Genomic DNA, 11,437 nt, shown 5'->3' on the forward strand with positions numbered 1-11,437 from the left:
AAAGTGATCACTCTCCTTACAATGTGTATGATAATCAAGGTGGGCCATTTCCAGCACAAATCCAGGTTTTCTTCCCCCCCCCCGCCCCCACCCCCCACACACAAACCCACTCTCCTGTTGGTAATAGCTTATCTAAAGTGATCGCTCTGGTAATAGCTTATCTAAAGAGATCCTACTGACCGCTATTCCTACCTACATGCCTCCAGCTTTCACCCTGACCACACCACACGATCCATTGTCTACAGCCAAGCTCTGCGATACAACTGCATTTGCTCCAACCCCTCAGACAGAGACAAACACCTACAAGATCTCTATCAAGCATTCTTACAACTACAATACCCACCTGCGGAAGTGAAGAAACAGATTGACAGAGCCAGAAGAGTTCCCAGAAATCACCTACTACAGAACAGGCCTAACAAAGAAAATAACAGAACGCTGCTAGCCGTCACCTTCAGCCCCCAACTAAAACCTCTCCAACGCATTATCAAGGATCTACAACCTATCCTGAAGGATTACCCAACACTCTCACAAATCTTGGGAGACAGGCCAGTCCTTGCCTACAGACAGCCCCCCAACCTGAAGCGAATACTCACCAGCAACCACATACCACACAACAGAACCACTAACCCAGGAACCTATCCTTGCAACAAAGCCCGTTGCCAACTGTGCCCACATATCTATTCAGGGGACACCATCACAGGGCCTAATCACATCAGCCACACTATCAGAGGCTCGTTCATCTGCACATCCACCAATGTGATATATGCCATCATGTGCCAGCAATGCCCCTTTGCCATGTACATTGGGCAAACTGGACAGTCTCTACGTAAAAGAATAAATGGACACAAATCAGATGTCAAGAATTATAACATTCAAAAACCAGTCACAGAACACTTCAATCTCTCTGGTCACATGATTACAGACATGAAAGTTGCGATATTACAACAGAGAAACTTCAAATCCAGACTCCAGCAAGAGACTGCTGAATTGGAATTCATTTGCAAATTGGATACAATTAACTTAGGCTTGAATAGAGGACTGGGAGTGGCTAAGTCATTATGCAAGGTAACCTATTTCCCCTTGTTTTCCTAACCCCCCCCCCTTCAGATGTTCTTGTTAAACCCTGGATTTGTGCTGGAAATGGCCCACCTTGAGTATCATACACATTGTAAGGAGAGTGATCACTTTACATAAGCTATCACCAGCAGGAGAGTGGGGTGGGGGGAGAGAAAACCTTTTGTAGTGATAAACACCCATTTTTTCATGATTTGTGTGTATAAAAACAAACATCTTCTGTATTTTGCACAGTATGCATCTGATGAAGTGAGCTGTAGCTCACGAAAGCTTATGCTCAAATAAATTGGTTAGTCTCTAAGGTGCCACAAGTACTCCTTTTCTTTTTGCGAATACAGACTAACACGGCTGTTACTCTGAAATAGTAATTCCACTGTATAAATCCATGGTACACCGGCACCCACATCTTGAATACGGCATGCGGTTCCAGTCACCCCAACTCAAAAAAGATATATTAGAATTGGAAAAAGTACAGAGAAGGGCAACAAAAATGACTAGGGGTCAGCTTCCATGTGAGGTTCCATGAACAGCTTCCATGTGAGGAGAGATTAGAAAGACTGGGACTGTTCAGCATGGAAAAGAGATGACTAAGAGGAGATACGATAAGAATCTATAAAATCATGAACAGTGCGGAGAATGTGAACAGGGGAGTGTTATTTACCCTTTCACACAACACAAGAACCAGGGATCACCCAAGGAAATTAATAGGCAGCGGATTTAAAACAAACATAAGGAAGTATTTCTTCACATAATGCACAGTCACCCCTGTGGAACTAGTTGCCAAGGGATGTTGTGAAGCCCAAAAGTATAATGGGGTTCAAAAAACAATGAGATAAGTTCACGGAGGATGGGTCCATCAATGACTATTAGCCAAGATGATCAGCGATGCAACCCCTTGCTCTTGGTGTCCCTAAACCTGTGCGTGCCACAAGCCAGGACTGGATGACTGCAGATGGATCACCCAAAAAATGCCCTGCTCTATTCATTCCCTTTGTATCATCTGGCACCAACCACTGCTGGACGGCAGAATACTGGGTAGATGGAACATTGGTCTGACCCCGTACAGCCGTTCTTATGTTAACTTTATATATTTCTAGTTTTTTAAATCAAAATGGAATAGAAGTTTTAATCAAAAAGAAAGGAGTGCCACAGAAAAGTATCTGGGGTTTATAGTGGATCACAAGCTAAATATGAGTCAACTGTGTAATACTGATGCCAAAAGAGCAAACATCATTCTGGGATGTATTAGCAGGAGTGTTGTAAGCAAGACACGAGAAGTAATTCTTCCGCTCTACTCCGCCCTGATTAGGCCTCACTTGTTGTACTTTGTCCAGTTCTGGGCACCACACTTTTGGGAATGATGTGGACAAATAGAAGAAAGTCTAGAGGCCTTTTACATGATTAAAGATCTAGAAAACAGGACCTATATGGTCTTGACAAAATTGGGTAGTTTAGTTTAGAGAAGAAAAGACTGAGTGGGGACATAATAAGTCTTCAAGTATATACAAGTTTGGAGGAGGGAGATAACTTGTTCTCCTTATCCACTGAGGATAGGACAAAAAGCAGTGGGCTTAAATTGCAGCAGAGGTTTAGGTTGGACATTAGGAAAACCTTCCTAACAGTCAGGGTGGTTAAGCACTGGAACAAATTGCCTAGGTAGGTTGTAGAATCGCTGTCATTGGAGGGTTTTTTAGAGCAGGTTAGACAAACACCTGTCAGGGGTGGTCTAGATAATACTCAGTCCTTTCTCAGTGCAGAGGGCTGGTCTAGATGACCTATCAGGGTCTCTTCCTGTCCTACATTTCTGTGATTCTATGTCATTCAGTACCAAGTCAAATGCCTTACAGAAGTCTATTACATCAACACTATTACCTTTATTGACCAAATGTGTAATCTCATTAAAAAAAAATATCAAGTTAGTTTCACAGGATCTAATTTCCATAAACCCAATGTATTCTGGAAGGGTTTTTTTATCTCCTATTTCTGAAGCAGCAGGGATGGCCATGGCTGGAGCTGGGACATTGGACAGGGTGGGCCAGGGCTCTGAGGCAGCACTGAGCATTCTCTCTCTCTGGTGCTTGGCTGACTGGTTTTTGCTCACATGCTCAGGGTCTAAATGATTTCCATATATGGGGTCAGGAAGGAACTTTCCCCCAGATCAGATAGGCAGTGACCTTGGCTTTTTTGATGACATCTGCAGCGTGTGGGTGTCAGCTTTATTTGGGTAGATCTCCCTTAATCATTTCCCTGTCATAACGGGGACGCTGAGCACTGATTAACCTCGATTCCTACTATTCTCTCCCTGTGGCACATAATAGGCCAGTCTCCTGTGGGCTGTGACACTCTGGTCTCATTTGGGTTGTTGGGTTTAGCATGCGGGTACTGGGTAGTGCTGGTGGTCTGTGCTATACAGGGGGTCATACTAGATGTTCTAGTGGTTCATTCTGGACTTAAACTCTATGATTCTATATTAATTGGCATTAACCTTATTACCCCCCTTTAATTCTTTTTTAATCAAGTCCTGTATGAGCCACTCCATTACTTGGCTGAGATTGATGTCAGATTGGCAGGTGTATAATTACCCGGGTCATCCCTTTTATCCTTTTTAAATATTGGCACACTATTAACTTTTTTCCAGTCTTCTGGAACTTTCCCAGTTTTCCAAGACTTATTGAAAATCAGCATTAATGGTCCAGTTAGCACCTCAGCCAGCTCTTTTACCACTCTTGTATGGAAATTATCTGGACTTGCAGATTTTAAAATGTCTAACTTTAGTTTCTGCTGTTTAACATCCTCCAGAGACACTAGTGGAATGGAACAAGTGTTATCATATGCTATAAATACATCATCTGTTTTCCCCCTAGTACAGAACAGAAATATTTATTGAACACTTCTGCCTTTTTTGAGTTATTATTGATAATTTTACCATTTCCATCTAGTAATGGACCAATACAATTGTCAGGATTCTTGTTGTTCCTAATATACTTATAAAACTCCTTCTTATTGTCCTAAACTTTGCTGGACATAGAAGTCTCCTTGTGTCCCTTTTGCTTCCCTTATCAATTTTCTACAATTCCTAGCTTCTGAATTATATTGATTACTATCAATTTCCCCTGTCTTTCATTTCTTATAATATTGGTTTTTATATTGTTATAGCTGCCTTCAGTTCTCTAAACCAGGTCAGTTTTTAACCAATACAGCCTTCTTATTCAATTGTAGGATTGTGGCTTTGGGGGCATCTAGTAAGGTGTTTTTAAATTTTTCTCTATTATCATTCACATTTTTCTGATTAAATTCTTCCTCCCAGCTGATTTGGCTCATAATTGGACATTGACCCTATTGAAGCAACAAGTATATAAATTACTGGCCTGGACTTTATTCTCCTTGCATATTATAAATGTGACCAAATTGTGATCACTTGTACCTAATCTACCATTATTTTTTATTTGTGTGATCAGTTCCTCTTTATCTGTTAGGACAACATCTAATATAGAGTTCCCCCACGTTGGATGCAACACTTGGTGAGTTAGGAAACTATCATCTATAATATTCTGAAATTCCAGTGATGTTTTAGTACTGATGGCATGAAACCTCCAGTATATGTCATTAAAATTGAGCCCCCCATGATCACACAGCTTTTTCCCTACATATTATATATATGTACAAAAGGAGCTGGTCACCCTGTTCCCAGTGGGATTTGGGATCTGTAGCAGACACCAACTAAAACCCCATCTTGTGCTTTGTTTGTTAAGACATTCATCCATAAGCACTGAAGATCATTTTCTTATGAGTTATCAGTGACTCAGAAACAGTTAATGTCATTTTTGACTTAGAGTGCTACTCCACCTCCCCTTTTGCCCACTCAATCCTTCCTAAATAGGTTATAACCATTGATTTTAACATTCCTGTCATGGGAATCATCCCACCAGGTTTCAGTAATGCCAACGGTACATTGTACTCTAATGATTTTTCAGCAAAAAGAATCAAAGTAGTGATATTTTAAAATATAACATTCTATCCATTTGATTTGGCTTTGTAAAAATTATAGCTATTGTAACTTCCAAATAGTATTTTTCTTGGTCAGCTACTAATGAACATATTCTTTAAATTAGTAAATTACTTGTTAATATGCTCCTTAAAACCGAGACATGTTGTATTGAGGAAAAAAACATGTATCCTTGTATATTGTAAGCACCTAAAGAATCATAGCGTTATGGGGGAATAGCCAATATGGATTTGTCAAGAACAAATCAGGCCAAACCAACCTAATTTCCTTCTTTGACAAGGTTACTGGCCTAGTGGATAATGTGATAATGTGATATATGTTGATTTTAGTAGGGTTTTTGACACAGTCCTACATGACATTCTAGTAAGCAAACTAGGGAAATGTGGTCTAAATGAAAGTACTATAAGGTGGGTTCACAACTGGTTGAAAAAATGTACTGATAAATTATCAATGGTTTGCTGTCAAAGTGGGAGGACGTATGTAGTGGGGTCCTGCAGGGGTCTATCCTGGGTCCGGTACAATTCTGTGGAGGTTATTAAGAACAGGTCGGACAAACTTCTGTCAGGAATTGTCTAGGTATACATACATGGTTCTGCCTCAGAGAAGGGGGATGGACTATATGATCTCTCAAGATCTCTTTCAGCCTTATATTTATGATTCTGTTATTCTTTATGGTGGTCGTCTGATGGCAGTCTTGGCAGTTCTGTTTATCTGAATGTATAGGAGTTAGACCTTGAAGAAATGTGGGGCTGAGCATAGCGGTAACAAAGTCTATGCTCCCCAAGTCTCCCTCTGAACAAGATTCATTTGCTTAGATAGAGAGCCCTTTCCTGCAGTTTATAAATATATACAATATAAACAATACAGCACATGGTACCAAGGCCCAATAGCTAGATTACCCTGTGATATTTGTAATTATTAACTGATTTTTCATCTTTTCCTATCTTATTTTGCAGTGGTGTCTGATAACTGCACCGAAACCCAACCCTCCTAAAAAACGTTATTTTGCTGTGGTAAATTGTTGATCTGAGAACCGGCATGGCTCTGAAATGTATAGCAGATGCTGTGGAGCAAGCCATAATTTCCTGTGCTGTAGCAAAGCACCGCATTCCACCGGGAGCTGGGATTCTGCAAAGAAAGCTGCACAGTGAGTGACACCCTAGGAATTCTTCAGCCATGGGTGGTCTGCGAGTTTCCAACATCATAGCGGCGTGAGGCTTACTGCATTGCTTAGGCAGCACAATGGGCTCTTACCTCTGTCAGGACAGAGGAGTTTACTAGATCACAGGAAGTCTCTTTTCACGTGTTAGTTTCATAATGAGCCTTGACTTGCAAGGCTGGAAGTCTTGGATTAAAACCAGAGATCCTGCTAGTCACTGTATTTTCTCTTTAATGGAATCTAGACAACATTGCATAGGAAATTAGAACAGAAACCACGTGAGGAGGCATAATGTAGAACTGGGATCCTTCCACTTCCAGGGGAATGAGACGTTGCAGGAACAAGCCCTCCACTCATGGCTGGAATTCTCAATTTTTTAAAATAAGTTCAGTGATGTCGAAAGGCTTTGGATTGTCAGCTCTGGAGCCTGGAGTCCTCGATTTATCCAAGAGCAGCATGGCCAATGCTGAGCAAGGTTCGTCCACGTAGACCCTTTCTAACGTATCTCACGCCTGACTAAGAGGCGACTACCCAGGACTTCAGTCTTCATGGGCTATTCACTCCTGCTGAGGCTGCTAACCACCAGGCAGCGAGTGGCTACTGGGACTGTGGGATCTATGTTCAATTTTAGAAAATTGTTCACTAGGAAATGGGCTGATTCCCACCAGACTCACTGCATCAGGCCACTGGCCATCACCAGATAACAGTGCTACCTACCCAGCTCAGTTCAGGCCGGGGACCAAGAGGAGAAAGACCAATTTCCTATTCTAGTCCTCTGGAGCCAGTGATTCGCTCCAAAAGGTTGGCTTTATTGTCAGCCACTAGGTGTCTACCCTCTAAAAACTTCCAAGAAATGTGGGCAGCTAATTTCAGTGCCTGAGCTGGAAATATAATCTGGCCATTGCATTGTTCAGTGGCCTTGCTTGCACAATTCCTATGTACTCTTGTAACTCTATATAAATAATAAGGCATCAAATTATCTTGCATGTTTATACAAAGTAAAGGAGTAGAGACTAAAGGCTGGAGTTCCAGCTTCAGAGAGCAACTCTGCAGAATAATTAATCCTTTTAATCAAACCTCAATAGCTGTGACATTCCAAGAGACACACTTGTGATACCCACTTTCCTACCCAAAGGGCCTATCCAGATTACTGATTGCTATTAAAATTAGGCCCCAGGGGATTAGGAAGGATTACGTTGTTATTGTGGTGGGTTATTGAATTAACTAACAAGCAAAGCACTTACATTTATACACAGTCAGCTGGAGATGCAGCAATAGTCCCAGCTGTTCTGCCCTGCAGAGACTGCTCCGTGGTGGTGGGTCTGGCACAGGGTTTTGGGCACATTCCCATGGGGTTGGGCCATGAGAGGCTAGTGGCTGCATTGCTAAATCAATGTAACATTCAAAGTAAGTAACTGGCAAAGACGCGTTGGAGTGATCTCCTGTCTGCTTTTCCTGCTAGTAACTATGGGAATGGAAATATTCCCATGTGGAAGGATACTGGTCAGCTCTCTCCAGGACCATCCTTTGGGCCAATGTGTATAGTATTGACAATGCAAAATGCCATTTGTGTTTTGCCAGAACAGATAGCTATTCACACACATAACACTTAGCTGTGGAACAGTGATGGCTGCTAGACACATAACATATCTGACACAAAAGCAAGGAAATGCCACCTAATAGTACAAAGATCGGCAACCTTTGGCACGCGCCCCATCAGAGAAATCCGCTGGCAGGCCGGGACAGTTTATTTACCTGCAAGCGTCCGCAGGTTAGAGCAATCGCAGCTCCCACTGGCTGCAGTTTGCCGCTCCAGGCCAATGGGGGCTGCAGGAAGGATGGCCGGCACATCCCTCGGCCCACGCCACTTCCTGCAGCCCCCATTGGCCTGGAACGGGGGAAGGGATAGCTCAGTGGTTTGAGTATTGGCCTGCTAAACCCAGTTGTGAGTTCAATCCTTGAGGGGGCCATTTAGGGATCTGGGGCAAAAATTGGGGATTGGTCCTGCTTTGAGCAGGGGGTTGGACTAGATGACCTCCTGATATTCTGTGATTGGCCTAACCTGCAGACGCTGCAGGTAAACAAACCATCCCGGCCCACCAGCGGATTTCCCTGATGGGCCATGTGGCAAAGGTTGCTTATCCCTGTAATAGCATATACCCTCTCCTCCTCCCCCCGCAGACATGCACCTGATCACTGCCACAGCCACCCTACCCCCACAGAACACTCACCAGGACCTCCTTCTAGAGATGCCAGGCTTCCAGCAGCCCTGGTACCAAACTACCCCCAACACCACTACATATCCACAGCCAGTAGTATTGGGAGGGGGAGTTTGTTGGGAGAGGTGTGTAGGGTGGGGTTGGGGGGTTTCCTGGCATGTTTGGAGGGGATAGTTTGGGGAAGAGCATGTGTGTGGGACATTCTGAAATCTCAAAACATTTCATAGAATGGGAAAACATTTCCCATTGACCGCCACCATCTGCTGTGTCTCACTGTGCCTTGCCTGCAAGCACTCCCCTTCAAGACGCGATGGGGATGAACGGGCTTGCCCAGAAATGGCTCCTCTCAGGCCGAGCTCACTGTCCAGGGGGTCAGAATTGGCCCTCGCCTGTCTAGTTGCTTTGTTTTCATCAGTCCTGTCCCTCAACTTATTCAACTTCAGCCTGAAGCTATGGAGGGAGCCTGACACATCGCAGGCAGCACTGCTGGCCGAGGGCCATAGCAGCCTAGGTTCTCCCTAACATCACACCAACTGCCCTTCTTCTCCTCTCTCAAAGCCGCTGGGATCAGCACCCGGGCAGAGCCACTGGCCCCGGGCATGACCGAGATGATGAGGATGGGAAAAGCTGCATGTAGCACAAACACAGTGGCCTGCCCACCCGGGAGTGGGTACCTGTGAGCACGGCCGCCTACCCCTAGGTGCTGGAACTAGAGGCGCGGGGAGGGCTGCAGCACCCCCTGGCTTGACGGGGTTTCCATTATATACAGGGTTTACAGATTGGTTCAATGGCTCTCAGCACCCCCCCCCACCATACAAATTGTTCCAGCACCCTGTGCCTGCCCAATCAGGTGCAAGTGGGTACCTGCGAGTGCACTGCTGTGGCAGACTGTCTCCCTCCAGGTTTATTCAGAGCCTTGTCTGGATAGTCATGTCCCTCCACGTTCCGGCCCAGACTGCCTGAAGCACCACCTCTCCCCCTGCAACCCCTGTCTTTTGCCACAGCAACAATGCAGCTGCTGCTGCCACATCATCACAGTCATGGGGATCTCAGCCTGCCTGTGGGAACCCCTCTGATTGGCTGCCTTCCCCGCTGCCCTGCCTCCTGGGGAAAAGCAGCGAATCCCAGCTTCTGCAGGACATAGGCAGAGCTCTCCTCACTCCCCCACCATGATCGGAGTGGGGTTTGGTGTAGGGGATTCATATTAATAGATTCATAGATTCCAAGGACAGAGGGGACCATTGTGATCATCTAGTCTGACCCCTGTCTCACAGAGGCCAGAGATCTTCCCAAAATAATCCTGGAGTAGATCTGTTAGACAAACACCCAATCTTGAGTTAAAAATTGTCGGTGACAGAGAATCCACCAGGACCCTTGGTAATTTGTTCCAGTGGTTAGTTACTCTGACTGTTAAAAACGTACACCTTATTTCCAATCTGAATGTATCTAGCTTCAACTTCCAGCCACTGGATCGTGTTAGACCTTTCTCTGCTGGATTGAAGAGTCCAGTATAAAATATTTGTTCCCCATGTAGGTACTTGTAGATTGTAACCAAGTCATGCCTTAACCTTCTCTTTGTTAAACTAAATAGATATTGCTCCTTGAGTCTATCACTCTAAGGCAGGTTTTCTAAGCCTATAATAATTCTTATTGGTCTTCTCTGAACCCTCCCCAATGTATCAACATCCTTCTTGAATTGTAGACACAGTATTCCAGCAGTAGTCACCTCAGTTCCAAGTATATAGGTAAAATAATCTCTCTACTCATACTCGAGATTCTCCTGTTTGTGCATCCCAGAGTCACATTAGCTCTTTTGGCCACTGTGCCTCACTAGGAGCTCATTTTCAGTTGATTACCCCCCTACCCCAAATCTTTTCAGAGTCACTGCTTCCCAGGATAGAGTCCCCCATTCTGTAAGTATGGCCTACATTATTAATTCCTAGATATATGCATTTACATTTAGCTATATTAAAATGATTGTTTGCTTGCACCCAGTTTACCAAGCGAGCCAGATCTGAATCAGTGACCACTGATTTATCATCATTTACCATGCACCCAGTTTTTGTGTCATCTGCAATCCTTATCAATGGCGATTTTATGTTTTCTTCCAGGGCATCAATAAAAATGTTAACAAGTGTAGGGCCAAGAATTGATCCCTGCAGGCCCACACTGCAAACTCAGCTGTTAGATGATGATTCCCTGTTTACAATTCCATTCTGAGACCTATCAGTTAGCCCGCTTTTAATCCTGTTAATGTGTGTCGCAGGCTTTGCTGGAGTCCTAGGCATAACTAACAGTGTGAACCAAAGGCTGTGAACCAGACTAGGCCTGGATTTGGCAGAACAACACCACGCTAGGTAATGGCTAATACCAAGTAAGCACATTCCTGACTGGAGAGGATGGTACAAACACACACAGATCTCTCAAGTAACTATGTGAACACATTCCTAAGAGATGGGACAGGGACACACCGACCCCTCGTAAAGCTAAGGAGGGGACAACAGGATAATGGATAAGGATGTTTTGTTTGAACTAGCAGGTACAAGGATAAGGGTGGTAATGAACAGCATCTGGAGTGGGATATGGAACTGGTTTGTATCAGTGTATAAAAGGAGAAGTCACAGAAGGGGCAACTTTGTACTCACCGTGGGGACAGTATCCTGGGATGCTGACTGAGCAGGTACCGTTGTTGCGGGCATACATGTGTTAGTGTACCTGTGTTGTATCAATAAAATAAAAACCAGCAGGATCTTATTAAAGGGAAAAAGGCAAAATACCACATTTATTGTGAATACAGAAAGAATCCTAGTAAGCAGTTAGTTATAGCTATAACTTTCCATTCAATCTCATATTTATTCACACATTCATTCACACACACACACACACACACACACAGGTTCTGCAAGGTTGTTATCATAGTTACCAGCCTTAGAGTTGCTCATGCCAAGCCACTGGCCAGGTGGCTTGGACATGAGGAGG

The sequence above is a fragment of the Lepidochelys olivacea genome (assembly GCF_965140295.1).
Source record: "Lepidochelys olivacea isolate rLepOli2 genome assembly, chromosome: 13".
NCBI lineage: Eukaryota > Metazoa > Chordata > Testudines > Cheloniidae > Lepidochelys > Lepidochelys olivacea.